This window comes from Saccoglossus kowalevskii, chromosome 14 (genome assembly GCF_978046115.1).
Source record: "Saccoglossus kowalevskii chromosome 14, keSacKowa6.1, whole genome shotgun sequence".
Taxonomy (NCBI): Eukaryota; Metazoa; Hemichordata; class Enteropneusta; family Harrimaniidae; genus Saccoglossus; species Saccoglossus kowalevskii.
Genome location: NC_140654.1, coordinates 8,243,745 through 8,262,375, shown reverse-complemented (window position 1 = coordinate 8,262,375; position 18,631 = coordinate 8,243,745). Strand labels below are relative to the sequence as shown.

General features: G+C 34.7%; 1 long non-coding RNA gene and 1 pseudogene across 1 annotated transcript; one reads left to right on the top strand and one right to left on the bottom strand.

The window, feature by feature from the left end:
• Positions 1-1,752: 1,752 nt before the first annotated feature.
• On the top strand, positions 1,753-16,622 carry LOC102806539 (dipeptidase 1-like; annotated as a pseudogene).
• On the bottom strand, positions 15,571-16,436 carry LOC146734432 (uncharacterized). Its single transcript, XR_014931501.1, has 2 exons — positions 16,319-16,436; positions 15,571-15,673 (listed from the first exon to the last, which is right to left on the bottom strand). It is a non-coding gene; the product is annotated as an uncharacterized LOC146734432 (long non-coding RNA).
• Positions 16,623-18,631: the final 2,009 nt, after the last annotated feature.

Genomic DNA, 18,631 nt, shown 5'->3' with positions numbered 1-18,631 from the left:
AGATAGGATAACTTGATGGCACATAGATACCGTGAACACAGATACCACAGTGGCGGCGGCACCGGGGGAGGGCAGGGGGCGCCCCTGAAAAAATGTTGGGAAGGGGACGTCCTCCCCTAATCAAGCTGAAACACTCCTCAAAATGCAGGATTTTTTTCCGCGGAATATACATAACACTGTTTTATTGTTTATATACTTGTATATGTTATAATATTACAAAACCGTTTTTGTCTAACCGAGCACCCATGCTCGGCTAAGCGCAACTCCTACTATTCTTGGAGTTAAGTTCGGCTTAGCAACCACCCTCTCCAAAATGCCCAAACGTAACTCTCAAACTATATAACATGGTTATTGGACATCGTTTCACTTTTTCGAATAATCAAAATACAGCATCCATTGTAGCTATTCCGCAACGAACCGCTGCGAAAGATGCTAAATATTTCTTCACACTCCATTCGCCTTAAGTTTCAAAAATTGATATTCACCATTAAAAACAAATCAAGGCGTTCCTGTTCGCCAAAATTAATGCCAACAGATGGGACTTCAACATTGGTAGTTTGTCGAACACCAGTTTGCTAGTTACTTAGCAAATTATGTGCACATATTTTCAATTTAGAGAACGACTTTTTGTTGTGTTGTATGTAAGCCCCATTCCCCCAACCTCGACCGTTAATGATATTATTTTTAATAATTTTTGTAAAAGTTAGGGTATTAGTGATGTTAATGGCCGCACAGCAAATGACGCTGATTAATGGAAATATGACGATTTTCAACTGAGGATTCTGACCCTGATTAAAAAAAATATTTGGACTATGTTGACAAACGTGATAGTCAACTTCTTTCTCTCTGCAAAACAGCCGGTTTACAAATTCTTAACGTACTAACTAATGGATATTTTAGTCGTTGTGCTTGTTATAGTAACTGATGTACTAGCTTATACGGATATTTTAAATCACACTGAATTTCGTTCATGTACCCGATCCTTTCAGTACATTATACTGGATTTATAAGACACTCTATATTGAGAACAATTTATCTGCATGTATAACTATATTCGTATGGTCAGCAGATGATGACGGAAGATAAACTTGTACATTACAAAGCAAACTAATAGTATTACTAACTAATTGATGACGTTCAGTCAGTGAACTGTCACTCTGATGTAGTTGATTGTATAATAGATTTCATCAATGATACTGCACATGTAGCAGGTATCAAATATTCAAATTCTCATAGTAATTATTTTAGAGAAAAAGAAGTTCCCCTATTAAAAAGACATTTATTGGTTTGATAATGATCGCGAAATTCATTTACCACAAAGTGTCTTGTCAAATAAATAAAAACATATAAATTCATGTTGCGTTGTGGCACGTGACCATTTAATACAAAGATTGTTATTCCTAAGTATTCGATTTACCTGATACACATGCGCATTTTAGTCTATATAACGCTAGGAAGTAACCATTACGGGTATAACGGACAGCATATTATACACAACCATACTTCCGAACGTGTGCGTGCAGCGACGCAAGGGCAATGTAAAGGGGGTGGTGTCTAGTCAAATCCAAGTTCACAGTTACCTGGTAACGATGTATGCTTGTAAAAATGTCATCTTTTTTTTATATTTGAGTTGTTTACTTGATTGCCATCCATATAATTCTTTACTTATCTGTCAGTTGTAAACCTTGTTTTATCTTGTCTTGTGACAAACGAATTGCATTACCGAGGTCATCATTATCTACACGTGACGTGATACGGGAACCAAGATGGGAAAGACGTATTTCACTAAACAGACTCGAAATATCCTCCTGGTGGTAATAGGAGTTGTCATATCAGTAATACTAGTTGCCGTAGTGATAGCCGTGTCACTTTCTTCCAGAAGAAAGCAAAATTGAAGATACGTTGGAATATGCCAAGGAGATTATGAGAAGAGTTCCGCTTGTTGATGGGTAAGTTGGCAATTTCAACGAAATGAAGGTCAGGGTGGAGGAACAGTACAGTTGGGAGTTTGTTTGTTTGTTTGTTTGACCATAATTAATCAGGATTTTTTATTCATTTCATTTTCCATAAAGCCGAAGGTAAGTTTCAGACATGTCACTGTAGTCCGCTACTCGTTGTGACACAGATGTTGTAATATCTTTTACGACATCGTGCACTGATGACAGAAACACATGGGACCGACAGTTATTACGTCATATCCGACTAGACGCCTTATTTGATTTGGTTGAATATTTAGACGTGCAGATTTTTTCCTGCTAATGATCCCTGCAGGATTTTTCCCAAGATGCATGCCGGCCGGCCCCGTTAAAATTTCAATTCTGCCATGGCCCCTAGATGTTGTAGTGGTCAACGGCTAATTGAGTTAAATAGACGGATTTTTTACGGATTATCCAAATTTTCAAGAGGAATTCTTTGATGACCTGCTCCTAGATCCACTACTATTTCGATGAACCCTTTCACATCAACAAATATATATAGAATGTAGCTCAGTTATGAGTCATTTAATATAATGTGCAAACACTTCGAGAGTCTGCAATGAGTTTTGTATAGTATAGTATGATATGGAAAGTTTTGCGGCTCTATATAAACGTATGTGTATCGAGCGTCAGCCGCTTTCTGGTAGATGTAGCATTAGAAGTACTCGTACTTCATTCTTATGCTGGGTTATAGGTATAATGGCGGATTTTATAACACCTCCGAATTGAATCGCTGACAAATACTGGTTGTTTATCTCTATTATTTGTCGTTGCTATCCAAAATTCATCATGATGAATTGATAAAAGAATGGACATAGTTATTTTTTTATTACCGAGAGTTGGTGATAATAGCGTTTATGGCACATAGACACACTTGTTGTCGGGTTACGAAGTTTGATGCGCGCGGTCAGGTTGGTAATAAAATATGTTATCTTCAGATAGTACTGTTTTACTATTACGATGTCGGTATGTTGTTTGCGATGCTATTGGTATGATGACAAGGGTCAGTCAACGATAGTTCATCATCACACACTCATCCTGATAACACAAAGAAGCCGTTTTACGATTGTAATGTCTTATAACTATTTATCAATGACAGATTTACAAGGGGTGCAAGGCGCCCATAACATTGTCCTATCCACAGATAAACACACAATTTGTGTATACCCGTTCTATTCAGCTCTGTTACATTATGCAGTAAGCGGGGAAATTTGCTTTGTTTTCTTTTCATCAACAACAATTTGTTACCCAAAATCCAGTAGCGAATTCAGAAGGACAACCCCCTAAAACATCGTTACTCATACACGTACATCCCATAATGCACTGTGACAATGACGTCATTGTAAGTGCGCGTTACGTCATGCATCAATTACACATAGATATTTGGTTAACATGAAATTGACAAAATCGTCTTTTTCTCTAAATTGCGAATAATTAAATAATAATAATATAACATTTAACAAACAGTGATGTAGTGGTGTGTCGTTTGCCATACGTCAAATAGATGGACCGGAACTCCCTAAACGTATAGTTATCTACATACGTTCAAGTAATTACCATACTTTATATATTTATTTTCTACTTACATTTATATCACCTTGAATTTAGACATAACGATTTACCACTTCAAATTCGATCTCATTGGAGGAACCAGTTTACCGACTTCAGCTTGTATGATGACCTTCCCACACATACCGATATACCTAGACTTTTGGAAGGATTGGTAGGTGGACAGGTAAGACACCTCACTTCAAACTTTCTGACAATGTTTTATATATCTATAATAACACCACACATTGTACTGGATATAAGTTGGTAGATTATTTGCAGTTAATCGCATTTGATAAGCGATTGGAATTCTACAGTTGTATTTACTATTCCTCATTAATTCGACTGAACCCTTAGTAGGTTTCTGATTTACGCATACTCGGTCCGGCTACGCCATCTAATTTAGGCTCGTCCTAAGTTGGTTCATGACACGTAAGGTCAACGTCTTGTGCATACAAATGATCCAAACAAATTCAGCTTTTCCGAGGAGTACTCGTTGATTTAAATTAACCATGCAGTGGTTAGATAAATGCACATTCGAAGAACGATGTAAGGCACTATTGCGAGAGGAAAAAATATTTGGCGTACTGGGACAGTAGCACAATATGGTTCAGTTTTTTTTTCAAACCAGGCTCGGTTTTATAGCTAGTTGACTTATTACTGTATAACGTTCAATGTTGTTAATATCAAAATGAATATTGTAATTGTTGCGCATGCGTTCTTAGTTATCAGTGTTTTGTGTAACACAATATGTTCGAGAACATGCACGTTTTATACTTGATTTGATGAATGCATAATATTCGCATTTATCAATAAAAATGTTGCATTGCACACAAAATAGTATCCATTTTATAAAGAATCAAAAACTTTAACGTACATGCGTGCCGATGTCAAACCTATCGGCGTAATCCATAATGCATTTTTAAAACAATTACTCACTCACAAACAATAATAGTACTTCATTATATCAATTTTCTATATTGTAAAATGTCAGAATTAATTTTTGTCGGGCCGATTGCGAATATATTGTTTATTTGGAAGTAACAACATTACAAACGATATCTCAAAATGAAATTTTCATCAGTGAAATCAGTAATGGAAAGAGAAAGAGCATGCGCACATCCTGCTTCACATGTGACACCCGCCATATATCATTCTGAGTTATAATTAAATAGTTTCTGCTAGAAACGCAATGACTGCACCAGACAAGTTACATCAGAGGCGGCAGCACGATATTTTTTATGGGGGTGCGGGGGCATGCTCCCCCTTAACAATTTTGAAATCTAGACCCACTGAAACGTTATTTCCTGCATTTTGAGGGACAAATTTTGCATACACAAAGGGGTTTAGCTTGATTTTGGAGGGGCGACGACCTCCCAACATTTTGTTTCGAGGGGCGACAGCCCCCTTTGCCCCCTGTGCTTGTGTGTCATTTAACATCATCTGTGTAGCAGTGCTATCGTATTTCAACAACATTTACATCTAGTTTAATAGCTTGAAGGAAATAAGACAACTTCTTTCTAAAAATCTGAAATATATGTTATCATCGTTCATATTTCTGTAGTTCTGGTCGGCATATGTTCCATGTGGTGCCCAGTATAATGACGCTGTACGACAAACACAAGATCAAATTGACGTCATTAGAAGATTTTCTAAACACTACCCCGAGTTTGAATTTGTCACTACAGCACAAGGTTTGTAACTTATGCTTTTGACCAATTTGTATATTGTATATGAGTTGTGTCACCTAGAATCTGTAGAATGTCAGCAATGTGACTTAGATGATTGTCACTGTGACTTAGATGATCGTTACTGTGACCTAGACAGTCAGCAATGTGACCTAGAAAGTCAGCAATGTGACTTAGATGATTGTCACTGTGACTTAGATGATCGTCACTGTGACCTAGAAAGTCAACAATTTTACGTACCGAAAAAACAATAATGTGACCTGGATGGTCATTAGTGTGTCTTAGAAGGAGATATATGCTGTCTATATGCAACTATGTTGCCTAGTTGGATATTTATGTTGCCTGTTTATTTCCTAGACAGACACATATGTTACCTAATACGATCATATATGTAACTAAAATGATAATATATTGACTATATTGACTTTTATATTGTCTAGATGGATATATATGTTACCTAGATGCACATATATGTTGCCTAGATTATATACATATAATTATATATATTACACAGAGAGACACATGTGTTGCCCGGATGGTCATATATATTGCTTATATTTACGTATGTTGTCTATAGATGCACATATATATATTGCCTAGATGCATTTATATATTGCCAAGAGAGAGAGATATGTTGCCTATATCGTCATATATGTTGCGCATCTTTACATATCTTGACTAGATGGAGATATATGTTGCCTAGATCGGAATATATTTTACATATATGTACATATGAATATTCATGTGGTTAAATAAATATATATGTTACATGTAGTCTGTATATTTTATCCTAAAATGACTTATTTCTGAATGGAAACAACAAATATATAATTGAATGTATTACTAATTGCAGGTATTCTGGATGCTCACTCTGCTGGTAAGATTGGAAGTATGATAGGAATGGAAGGAGGTCATAGCATTGACAGTAGTTTAGCATCTCTAAGATTGATGTATGACGCTGGGGCTCGATACATGACTTTGACACATAGTTGTAACACACCATGGTGGGTTAGATGCATATCGCATCATATTCACATTATGACGTGTATGAATAGGAGATTTTAAGTTTTTGATGAGCAATTACTGGCAGATCTTTCATATCAATAGAGAATATTTAGCGTCTTTTTAACTTCCTGTTATATTTCGAACTGTTTCGAACGTGCATAACTTCGTGTGCTAAGACACGTTTTATTTATTAGTAATTAAACCTGTACAGTATCTGCAAGAGTATCATACCGTAATCAAATAATGACATTAAAATAACAAGAAAAAATTGCAGTCGTGGCTTATCATTTGTAACTTAATATTATTGCTGAAAGGTTTATCACTTAGCGATAAATTTATTACTTTATAGAACGACCATTAACACAACGATTTACCGAATCTTGCGACAACTGCGCATGGTGCTGAAATTGTCTTTTGAATAATGCCTGTGGATCATATGATTAATTTTATTATTCTAATATATCCTTTCCATAATGTTTCATTTCGGATGAAGAATAGAACGTTTTAATTTACGGATATTTATTCTCATTTTGTGACGTAATTTGAAATTGTTATATATTATATTTGTATACTAATTATCATTTTAAATGGGCATTCTAGGGCTGATAATAGTGGTAATTCTGGTGACTCATTGGAGTTTGATGGTCTAACTGAATGGGGCAAGGTTAGTTACCATGTTTGATTTAAAGTTGAATTGTGTTCAATGAACTAGTATGTATGGCTGTCATGTTTGATTTAAAGTTGAATTGTGTTCAATGAACTAGTATGTATGGCTGCCATGTTTGATTTAAAGTTGAATTGTGTTCAATGAACTAGTATGTATGGCTGCCATGTTTGATTTAAAGTTGAATTGTGTTCAATGAACTAGTATGTATGGCTGCCATGTTTGATTTCAAGTTGAACTGTGTTCAATGAACTAGTATGTATGGCTGCCATGTTTGATTTAAAGTTGAATTGTGTTCAATGAACTAGTATGTATGGCTGCCATGTTTGATTTAAAGTTGAATTGTGTTCAATGAACTAGTATGTATGGCTGCCATGTTTGATTTAAAGTTGAATTGTGTTCAATGAACTAGTATGTATGGCTGCCATGTTTGATTTAAAGTTGAATTGTGTTCAATGAACTAGTATGTATGGCTGCCATGTTTGATTTCAAGTTGAACTGTGTTCAATGAACTAGTATGTATGGCTGCCATGTTTGATTTAAAGTTGAATTGTGTTCAATGAACTAGTTTATATGGCTGCCATGTTTGATTTAAAGTTGAATTGTGTTCAATGAACTAGTATGTATGGCTGCCATGTTTGATTTAAAGTTGAATTGTGTTCAATGAACTAGTATGTATGGCTACCATGTTTGATTTAAAGTTGAATTGTGTTCAATGAACTAGTTTATATGGCTGCCATGTTTGATTTAAAGTTGAATTATGTTCAATGAACTAGTATGTATGGCTGCCATATTTGATTTAAAGTTAAATTGTGTTTAATGAACTAGTATGTATGGCTGCCATGTTTGATTTAAAGTTGAATTGTGTTCAATGAACTAGTATGTATGGCTGCCATGTTTGATTTAAAGTTGAATTGTGTTCAATGAACTAGTTTATATGGCTGCCATGTTTGATTTAAAGTAGAATTGTGTTCAATGAACTAGTATGTATGGCTGTCATGTTTGATTTAAAGTTGAATTGTGTTCAATGAACTAGTATATATGGCTGCCATGTTTGAATTAAAGTTGAATTGTGTTCAATGAACTAGTATGTATGGCTGCCATGTTTGATTAAAAGTTGAATTGTGTTAAATGAACTAGTATGTATGGCTGCCATGTTTGATTTAAAGTTGAATTGTGTTCAATGAACTAGTATGTATGGCTGCCATGTTTGATTTAAAGTTGAATTGTGTTCAATGAACTAGTATGTATGGCTGCCATGTTTGATTTAAAGTTGAATTGTGTTCAATGAACTAGTATGTATGGCTGCCATGTTTGATTTAAAGTTGAATTGTGTTTAATGAACTAGTATGTATGGCTGCCATGTTTGATTTAAAGTTGAATTGTGTTTAATGAACTAGTATGTATGGCTGCCATGTTTGATTTAAAGTTGAATTGTGTTCAATGAACTAGTATGTATGGCTGCCATGTTTGATTTAAAGTTGAATTGTGTTCAATGAACTAGTATGTATGGCTGCCATGTTTGATTTAAAGTTGAATTGTGTTTAATGAACTAGTATGTATGGCTGCCATGTTTGATTTAAAGTTGAATTGTGTTTAATGAACTAGTATGTATGGCTGCCATGTTTGATTTAAAGTTGAATTGTGTTTAATGAACTAGTATGTATGGCTGCCATGTTTGATTTAAAGTTGAATTGTGTTTAATGAACTAGTATGTATGGCTGCCATATTTGATTTAAAGTTGAATTGTGTTTAATGAACTAGTATGTATGGCTGCCATGTTTGATTTAAAGTTGAATTGTGTTCAATGAACTAGTATGTATGGCTGCCATGTTTGATTTAAAGTTGAATTGCGTTCAATGAACTAGTTTATATGGCTGCCATGTTTGATTTAAAGTTGAATTGCGTTCAATGAACTAGTTTATATGGCTGCCATGTTTGATTTAAAGTTGAATTGTGTTCAATGAACTAGTTTATATGGCTGCCATATTTGATTTAGAGTTGAATTGTGTTCAATGAACTAGTATGTATGGCTGCTATGTTTGATTTAAAGTTGAATTGTGTTCAATGAACTAGTATGTATGGCTACCATGTTTGATTTAAAGTTGAATTGTGTTCAATGAACTAGTTTATATGGCTGCCATGTTTGATTTAAAGTTGAATTGTGTTCAATGAACTAGTATGTATGGCTGCCATATTTGATTTAAAGTTGAATTGTGTTTAATGAACTAGTATGTATGGCTGCCATGTTTGATTTAAAGTTGAATTGTGTTCAATGAACTAGTATGTATGGCTGCCATGTTTGATTTAAAGTTGAATTGTGTTCAATGAACTAGTTTATATGGCTGCCATGTTTGATTTAAAGTTGAATTGTGTTCAATGAACTAGTTTATATGGCTGCCATGTTTGATTTAAAGTTGAATTGTGTTTAATGAACTAGTATGTATGGCTACCATGTTTGATTTAAAGTTGAATTGTGTTCAATGAACTAGTTTATATGGCTGCCATGTTTGATTTAAAGTTGAATTGTGTTTAATGAACTAGTATGTATGGCTGCCATGTTTGATTTAAAGTTGAATTGTGTTCAATGAACTAGTATGTATGGCTGCCATGTTTGATTTAAAGTTGAATTGTGTTTAATGAACTAGTATGTATGGCTGCCATGTTTGATTTAAAGTTGAATTGTGTTTAATGAACTAGTATGTATGGCTGCCATATTTGATTTAAAGTTGAATTGTGTTTAATGAACTAGTATGTATGGCTGCCATGTTTGATTTAAAGTTGAATTGTGTTCAATGAACTAGTATGTATGGCTGCCATGTTTGATTTAAAGTTGAATTGCGTTCAATGAACTAGTTTATATGGCTGCCATGTTTGATTTAAAGTTGAATTGCGTTCAATGAACTAGTTTATATGGCTGCCATGTTTGATTTAAAGTTGAATTGTGTTCAATGAACTAGTTTATATGGCTGCCATATTTGATTTAGAGTTGAATTGTGTTCAATGAACTAGTATGTATGGCTGCTATGTTTGATTTAAAGTTGAATGAATTGTGTTCAATGAACTAGTATGTATGGCTACCATGTTTGATTTAAAGTTGAATTGTGTTCAATGAACTAGTTTATATGGCTGCCATGTTTGATTTAAAGTTGAATTGTGTTCAATGAACTAGTATGTATGGCTGCCATATTTGATTTAAAGTTGAATTGTGTTTAATGAACTAGTATGTATGGCTGCCATGTTTGATTTAAAGTTGAATTGTGTTCAATGAACTTGTATGTATGGCTGCCATGTTTGATTTAAAGTTGAATTGTGTTCAATGAACTAGTTTATATGGCTGCCATGTTTGATTTAAAGTTGAATTGTGTTCAATGAACTAGTTTATATGGCTGCCATGTTTGATTTAAAGTTGAATTGTGTTTAATGAACTAGTATGTATGGCTACCATGTTTGATTTAAAGTTGAATTGTGTTCAATGAACTAGTTTATATGGCTGCCATGTTTGATTTAAAGTTGAATTGTGTTTAATGAACTAGTATGTATGGCTGCCATGTTTGATTTAAAGTTGAATTGTGTTCAATGAACTAGTATGTATGGCTACCATGTTTGATTTAAAGTTGAATTGTGTTCAATGAACTAGTTTATATGGCTGCCATGTTTGATTTAAAGTTGAATTGTGTTTAATGAACTAGTATGTATGGCTGCCATATTTGATTTAAAGTTGAATTGTGTTTAATGAACTAGTATGTATGGCTGCCATGTTTGATTTAAAGTTGAATTGTGTTCAATGAACTAGTATGTATGGCTGCCATGTTTGATTTAAAGTTGAATTGTGTTCAATGAACTAGTATGTATGGCTGCCATGTTTGATTTAAAGTTGAATTGTGTTTAATGAACTAGTATGTATGGCTGCCATGTTTGATTTAAAGTTGAATTGTGTTTAATGAACTAGTATGTATGGCTGCCATGTTTGATTTAAAGTTGAATTGTGTTCAATGAACTAGTATGTATGGCTGCCATGTTTGATTTAAAGTTGAATTGTGTTTAATGAACTAGTATGTATGGCTGCCATGTTTGATTTAAAGTTGAATTGTGTTCAATGAACTAGTATGTATGGCTGCCATGTTTGATTTAAAGTTGAATTGTGTTCAATGAACTAGTTTATATGGCTGCCATGTTTGATTTAAAGTTGAATTGCGTTCAATGAACTAGTTTATATGGCTGCCATGTTTGATTTAAAGTTGAATTGTGTTCAATGAACTAGTTTATATGCCTGCCATATTTGATTTAGAGTTGAATTGTGTTCAATGAACTAGTATGTATGGCTGCCATGTTTGATTTAAAGTTGAATTGTGTTCAATGAACTAGTATGTATGGCTGCTATGTTTGATTTAAAGTTGAATTGTGTTCAATGAACTAGTATGTATGGCTACCATGTTTGATTTAAAGTTGAATTGTGTTCAATGAACTAGTTTATATGGCTGCCATGTTTGATTTAAAGTTGAATTGTGTTCAATGAACTAGTATGTATGGCTGCCATATTTGATTTAAAGTTGAATTGTGTTCAATGAACTAGTATGTATGGCTACCATGTTTGATTTAAAGTTGAATTGTGTTCAATGAACTAGTTTATATGGCTGCCATGTTTGATTTAAAGTTGAATTGTGTTTAATGAACTAGTATGTATGGCTGCCATGTTTGATTTAAAGTTGAATTGTGTTCAATGAACTAGTATGTATGGCTGCCATGTTTGATTTAAAGTTGAATTGTGTTCAATGAACTAGTTTATATGGCTGCCATGTTTGATTTAAAGTTGAATTGTGTTCAATGAACTAGTTTATATGGCTGCCATGTTTGATTTAAAGTTGAATTGCGTTCAATGAACTAGTTTATATGGCTGCCATGTTTGATTTAAAGTTGAATTGTGTTTAATGAACTAGTATGTATGGCTGCCATGTTTGATTTAAAGTTGAATTGTGTTCAATGAACTAGTATGTATGGCTGCCATGTTTGATTTAAAGTTGAATTGTGTTCAATGAACTAGTTTATATGGCTGCCATGTTTGATTTAAAGTTGAATTGTGTTCAATGAACTAGTTTATATGGCTGCCATGTTTGATTTAAAGTTGAATTGCGTTCAATGAACTAGTTTATATGGCTGCCATGTTTGATTTAAAGTTGAATTGTGTTCAATGAACTAGTTTATATGGCTGCCATATTTGATTTAAAGTTGAATTGTGTTCAATGAACTGGTTTATTATGCAGCCATGTTTGATTTAAAGTTGAATTGTGTTCAGTCAACTAGTATGTATGGCTGCCATGTTAGATTCATAGTTGAAATGAGTTCAATGAACTCGTATATATGGCTGCCAATGGATGCAGTTGTCAATTTCTTGCATTAATGAGAAACAAGAGATGGTGTTACTGACCGTAAATCCCCGCTGAAAACTTTTAAGCACATGTTCCCGATATGATTTACAAGACCTGGTCGCATAGAGACAGAAGGTCAAAGGTCACCGTGAAAGCTTGTGTGTAGCTAATTTTTTTCAGTAGACTTTTAGTGGGAATAGCAAATTATGTTTTGTAAATATATGAAACCCGTATGGTTCACAAGATCAGGTTAGATTTTGAGGACAAAAGAGTACGCAACCACGGACGCAACCATGGGACCCAAATTATGATCTGAGGGTCACTATGGAGATAGATGAAATCAGTCGCAATATGCATCTCCTTCGGGTGCTATCTAGTTTAAAATATTTGTAAAACTTTTGTTATAATATAATAAATGGAGAATTGATATTTTTTGTTGCAGGATTTGGTTCGTGAAATGAACCGCCTTGGAATGTTGGTAGACCTGTCTCATGTGAGTGATGCAACCATGCACGATGCATTGGATGTATCACAAGCACCTGTAATCTTCAGTCATTCTGCTGCGAGGGCACTGTGTAATCACTCCAGAAATGTCCCGGATGATATTCTTCTACGAGTGGTGAGTTAACAAACAAACAAACAGTGTTGTGTATCATGTATCTCGTGCATCCAAAAGTATTATTAGCTTTCCAATTACTGTATGATTTTTAAGAGATTTGACAAAACGTATTTATCGTTCTCAATATCTGTAAAAGAGCATATATGAATGCAAGTCTTAGAGAGGCAATGGTTAAGAATGACGACTTTTTGATCAATGCTTATCGACATCTAATAAATGTTTAACGTTTTTGTATTTGTGTGAAAACATACTTGTTTGTCAAAATTCGTATAATGTTAAACGACAAACACATAAACATGAAACACCATATTCAACACTCACATCTCAGCAAATGCATCTTGACACAATAAGCACACGCCACGTCGTATTGCCTCCGCAAAACGACAGCTTGATGTAGTGTGTAGTGAATGCACTTTTACGATGACTAGTTATACGTGCGCAATTCGACTCTTGGATGTCACAAACAACGTGTGTGTATAGTTGTACATTTTACCTTTTAGCTAATTTCCAGGCATTCAGCTACATGTCACAAACAGACCAGTTTCGGTATTTTTTTATAATATATAAAACTCATTCCGTCGAACATGAAATGACCAATGACGCCGTACATTATTGTAAGTTTTCAATTGCCTAAGTCACTTGGAAATGTATGTGAATCAAGGACATATCACAACAGGGCAAATACTTTGTTAAACATATTAAATAAATACTACGTGATTTTTACCTAATCAATAAGGAATGAGGAATGTCTTAAACACAGCTTACTACTTTACTAGACATTAACAAATGAGATATGCCAATTTTTGCACAAGGAGAGTGATTATGCAAATAAGTCTGTTTATCTTTGAAATTCGAAATAGCTTCAATACCCCATGTCTGACCGTTTGTCAAATACACGTCACTTTTTTGTTTCTTTGCTGACATTTTCTGGCTAATTTATGATTTTGACTAAAAATATAGTTTTAGGCAAAATAAAGCCCATTTGACGATTCAAAAAAAGCGACCATATTTTTGATAAGCTGCGATATCTGGCTATCTGAATAGATACAACGTGACATGTCTTAAATGTCATCTTCATTATCTATTATCTCATTTAAAACATATAAACTGAGCTTATTAAGCAAGTAAACCATACAATCCTGTTATGCTGGCCCAATCCATACAGCCAGGCAACTGAAATAAAACGCAATGCTATTGGTTGACACATAAAGGTCACGCACCTAAATTGACCTTCCATACATATGTTATTGCATAATTAATTAAATGCCAGCAATGAAACATACAACATATTTCTGACTTCTGGTGATTCACTATAAAATCGATGCTCAAAGATGTTAATTTCACCTTCAAATCAGATTGGCCAGTTATGAACAGACTAACTGATGACCAATGACCAATGACAAAATTTCAACTTCATCCCTCTGTGTATTTTGACCGGCAAAGAAAAAATAAAAGTTATTGCAACCCCGGAAATGCAGAGAACATTGACCCTACATTCGCCCAGTGCTTTATTAAAACGCGTAAGGACACATAATTATTATCAGGCGTGACATCTGTATTATCAATCATAATTCGATAAATCAACTCGTGTATTTTACTCAGAACACCTTTAGTGACACACAAGTTTCCTTAAACATTTCGGGAGGAGTATGCAATTTGCTTATATTTAGTTAGACAATGTCAGTTTAAAACCTCGTCCTGTTATTGTTCCGGGTAGGAATTTTTCTAGGGCTTTTCCTTCCTATTTGTTCCCAGTTCAGCCAACTCCCGGGATCTAATGGTCGACCTCCTACACTATTTTCAACGATTATGTGTACCAGTGACGTGCGCCACATACGGCGGAATGTTTGTTTTCTGTTGTAGATCCAAAATCAAATTCAATGCATGTGAATATTGAACTTCGAACATTACTCTTGTTGTTGTGATCCCATTGTTTTGTTTTGGTTTTATAAATATTTATTTTTATTCCTGTAAGGCTGAGAATAGAGGAATTGTAATGGTTGTGTTCTCTCCTACATATCTTAACTGTGAACCTGACAAACGTGATGTATGCGACATCCGTCAAGTTGCTGGTAGGTAACAATGATGACGGACTTCATTCTAAGTATGTATATGAATTTGATCTACCGGAAATTAAATACTGTAGATGAAAATCAACAATACGAATATCACTGTTATTGTAACCATGACTACCATATCTCTCGTAATATGACAACTCAAAACTATCGATATAATGAGAATTTTTTGGAGGGAATAAATTTGTATGAATGAAAAAATAAACGTACCGTCCAGTATATACGAAAGTATTAATGTCGAATAGTTAGATAACCTTACCACTGTGCCTATGAAGACTTACCATCAATTCTGAATGTTCATTTATATCGTCAGATCATATTGACCACCTCGCTGCAGTATGTGGACACGATTGCGTTGGAATAGGATCCGATTTTGATGGTCTTGTAATGTAATGTCTATTTCTTTTTCTGCTTTGTTCTGCTCTGCTCTGCTCTGCTCTGCTCTGTTCTGTTCTGTTCTGTTCTGTTCTGTTCTGTTCTGCTCTGCTCTGCTCTGCTCTGCTCTGCTCTGCTCTGCTCTGCTCTGCTCTGTTCTGTTCTGTTCTGCTCTGCTCTGCTCTGCTCTGCTCTGTTCTGTTCTGTTCTGTTCTGTTCTGTTCTGTTCTGTTCTGTTCTGTTCTGTTCTGTCTGTTCTGTTCTGTTCTGTTCTGTTCTGTTCTGTTCTGTTCTGTTCTGTTCTGTTCTGTTCTGTTCTGTTCTGTTCTGTTCTGATCTGTTCTTACAAATAACCTATAAAACATTGATGAACACTGTCATTTCTTCAATTTATTTTCTAAAACCAAAGTTAAAAAATCATATACAGTTGAGCACTAAATACAAATTAAAATGTACCCCATTGCTTCATAATGTATTATAAAAACATGTTAAGTTTCATTTTCGTTTGACAGGACATTACTTATTTGTTATTTCCAGGTTGCCAGTAGGTCTAGAAGACGTTTCCAAGTATCCGTATCTAGTTGAAGAAATGGTGAAGCGAGGCTGGAGTGATAAGAATATTGAAAAATTAATTGGATTGAATTTAGTGAGAGTATTTCAAGAAATAGAAGAGGTAAAGTTTTCGTTTTAAAGGGCGGTGGTCGACACGTCGCGTCCTGTTCGATATGGGGCTCATAGCGACGTACACAACGCGTGTAAAATACATTGTTTATTTACATGAAAATTCGAACACGCTGTGAGACGACCACCGCCCTTTAAATTCCAATATTAAGATGACGGGAGAGAATGGAATATATCTCGTGCACGTGGTACCCACGCTTTCAACAGGGTCTCCGTGACCACATACTGCTAAGGTATATTGAAAACTAAAAACGACGGTACATTCCTTTCAGGTTCGTGACTCAATGAAAGACATACTACCCTATGAAGAATGGCTACCTGAAGACGACAGCGAATCCGAGGCAAATAATGAATGCAGGACCAGTAGTCCGTTTTGGCCCTCTTATCCACCTGAAACCGAGACAGAAACGGATGATATTCATTCCAAAATGGCTGATTTCAACTGTTAAATTTCGATGAAATTACACTACACGTTGATGAACAATTACACTGTACATATTTAATTTGCATTTAATTATATATCGCTAGTCTGGGCAATATCCTGCTTAGAACACTTAAGGTAGCGAGAAGGTTTTGTGACGTTTTTAAATAAAACATTCTCTGTCTGTTGTCTCGTTCAGAACAGTAATTTAGGTTATATATATCAAAAGACTAAGTATAGAGGTGCAAGTTCGAACAAACTGGACAGTCATTTTTTACATAATTATCATGTGACATCAAAAATCGCAAATGAGTTATATTACAACACTATTGTTTTAAAGTAAAACATTTATATATATATATATATATATATATATATATATATATATATATATATATATATATATATATATATATATATATATATATATATATATATATATATATATATATATATATATATAGCATTTCTATCACAAAAATGGATAAAATACTAGAGGGAAATACAATATCTATTTGCTCACATTCACAGAATCTTTTGACGTACGATTAAAAACTCTTATTTTTCTGTCAGATATATATTATTAGATAGAGATGTACTGGAGGATACAACATAAAAGCCATCGATATAATATTGTTGTGGTATGTGATGCATCAAATACAGATAATCTAAATCTAATTTTTATAATTGGTCTAAAACTCACAAATGAAACTGACCACAATCTTCTTGTATCTTTTTCTGGACTAAAGGATTTGAACGAGCTTCCATCTAAAATACATATGCTTCTTACCTTGTAAGCCTACTTCCCGTTACAGAGTCTTACTTATTTGGCCTACCACATGAACAGCATAACGATGCGATATGTTGCAAATTGATCGCATTCTGTAAATAAGGGTGGCCGGATAGGCAGTTACTATCAGGCAGGGTTGTGACCAGTAGTATTATATATAGACATTCAAATGAAGAGATTGAATGGCAGCTCTTTAAAGGATCGCCACCTGGCAGTAATTTCGTATTGGCCAACCACAATAATAAGCTACATTGAACTATGACAGGTCACATCGTGTTAGGAATATGCCTGAAATTAAACCAGAAGCAAGAGTTCTGGTTGAGCACATGTACTTTCATAGTAGTGTACGAAATACATCGAGATACATGAAATATCTATGCCCACAGGAAGATTTGTGGAAGTATTTACCTCCATGTGGTCATGTGTAAATGAAAAATATGAATGAAATGAAAACATGTGTTCAAGGTTCACCACTTACCATGTTGACAAACACATATACCCCAGCTTAATATCTACTGCACAAGAATATAACTTCTAATCTAATCTCCGGGTAATGGACTAGATCAGTCAGAGTGGTTAAACCTCTTCTGAGATTGGCTTTGTATTTCCTTTGTCTTGCAATTACTGTATACCATTGAGTTGTCAATCTATGTATGTTTGCATCATTTGTGCATATGTATGTACTTTATTGGAAGTTTGACTCGTAAGGGAAGATGTTAGCTTAGTGTTAGCTATTTATAGCCTCGGGTTGCTTCGGCTTATCTCGGGCGCGCTAAGATGTTCTACTTGTATGATGGTGTAACGTTGCTTGTAGGCAGATGTTAAAATCGGGGTTACTTGATAACACTACATTTATGATCTAGCAAGAATATAACTGTCAGCTTCAGAGCAAAAAAGATATATTATATGGGACATGTTGATAGTTGAAGCAATTCCCTCTCACTTTCGACACCTTTGATCATTGTATTTTTAATTGAATTCACGCAGGGTCGGTGGCATTTAGTGGTTGTATGTATGGGTTTGGGTTAGATGCAATTGTGTGGTGCAGGGATTACACTTAATCATCAATATTACACGAGAAATGTTGGTATAAACAAAAGCTGCATTAAAATACGCATGTTCATGCCGTCGGCTAAGAAAAGGCATGTGACGTCATAGGCTCAGCCTTAACTCAAGCAGTGATCAACTGCTCATTTTCGCTGGTTCCCGGCGTCCCTTGCGAATGGCAATTAGAACGCAGGTAACTCGTAATAGCCTTATTGTTCCACTGGGCCTGGATTCCGACTTGAAAGCACGTGACTAAGTGACGCAATTTGAAAACATTCTAATATTCACTTTCCGTAAACAAGTCTTTATTTCTGTAATAACGCCATGCCCATACAGTCTGCCTGCTTAGACTTAATATTTGAGATGGATTTGG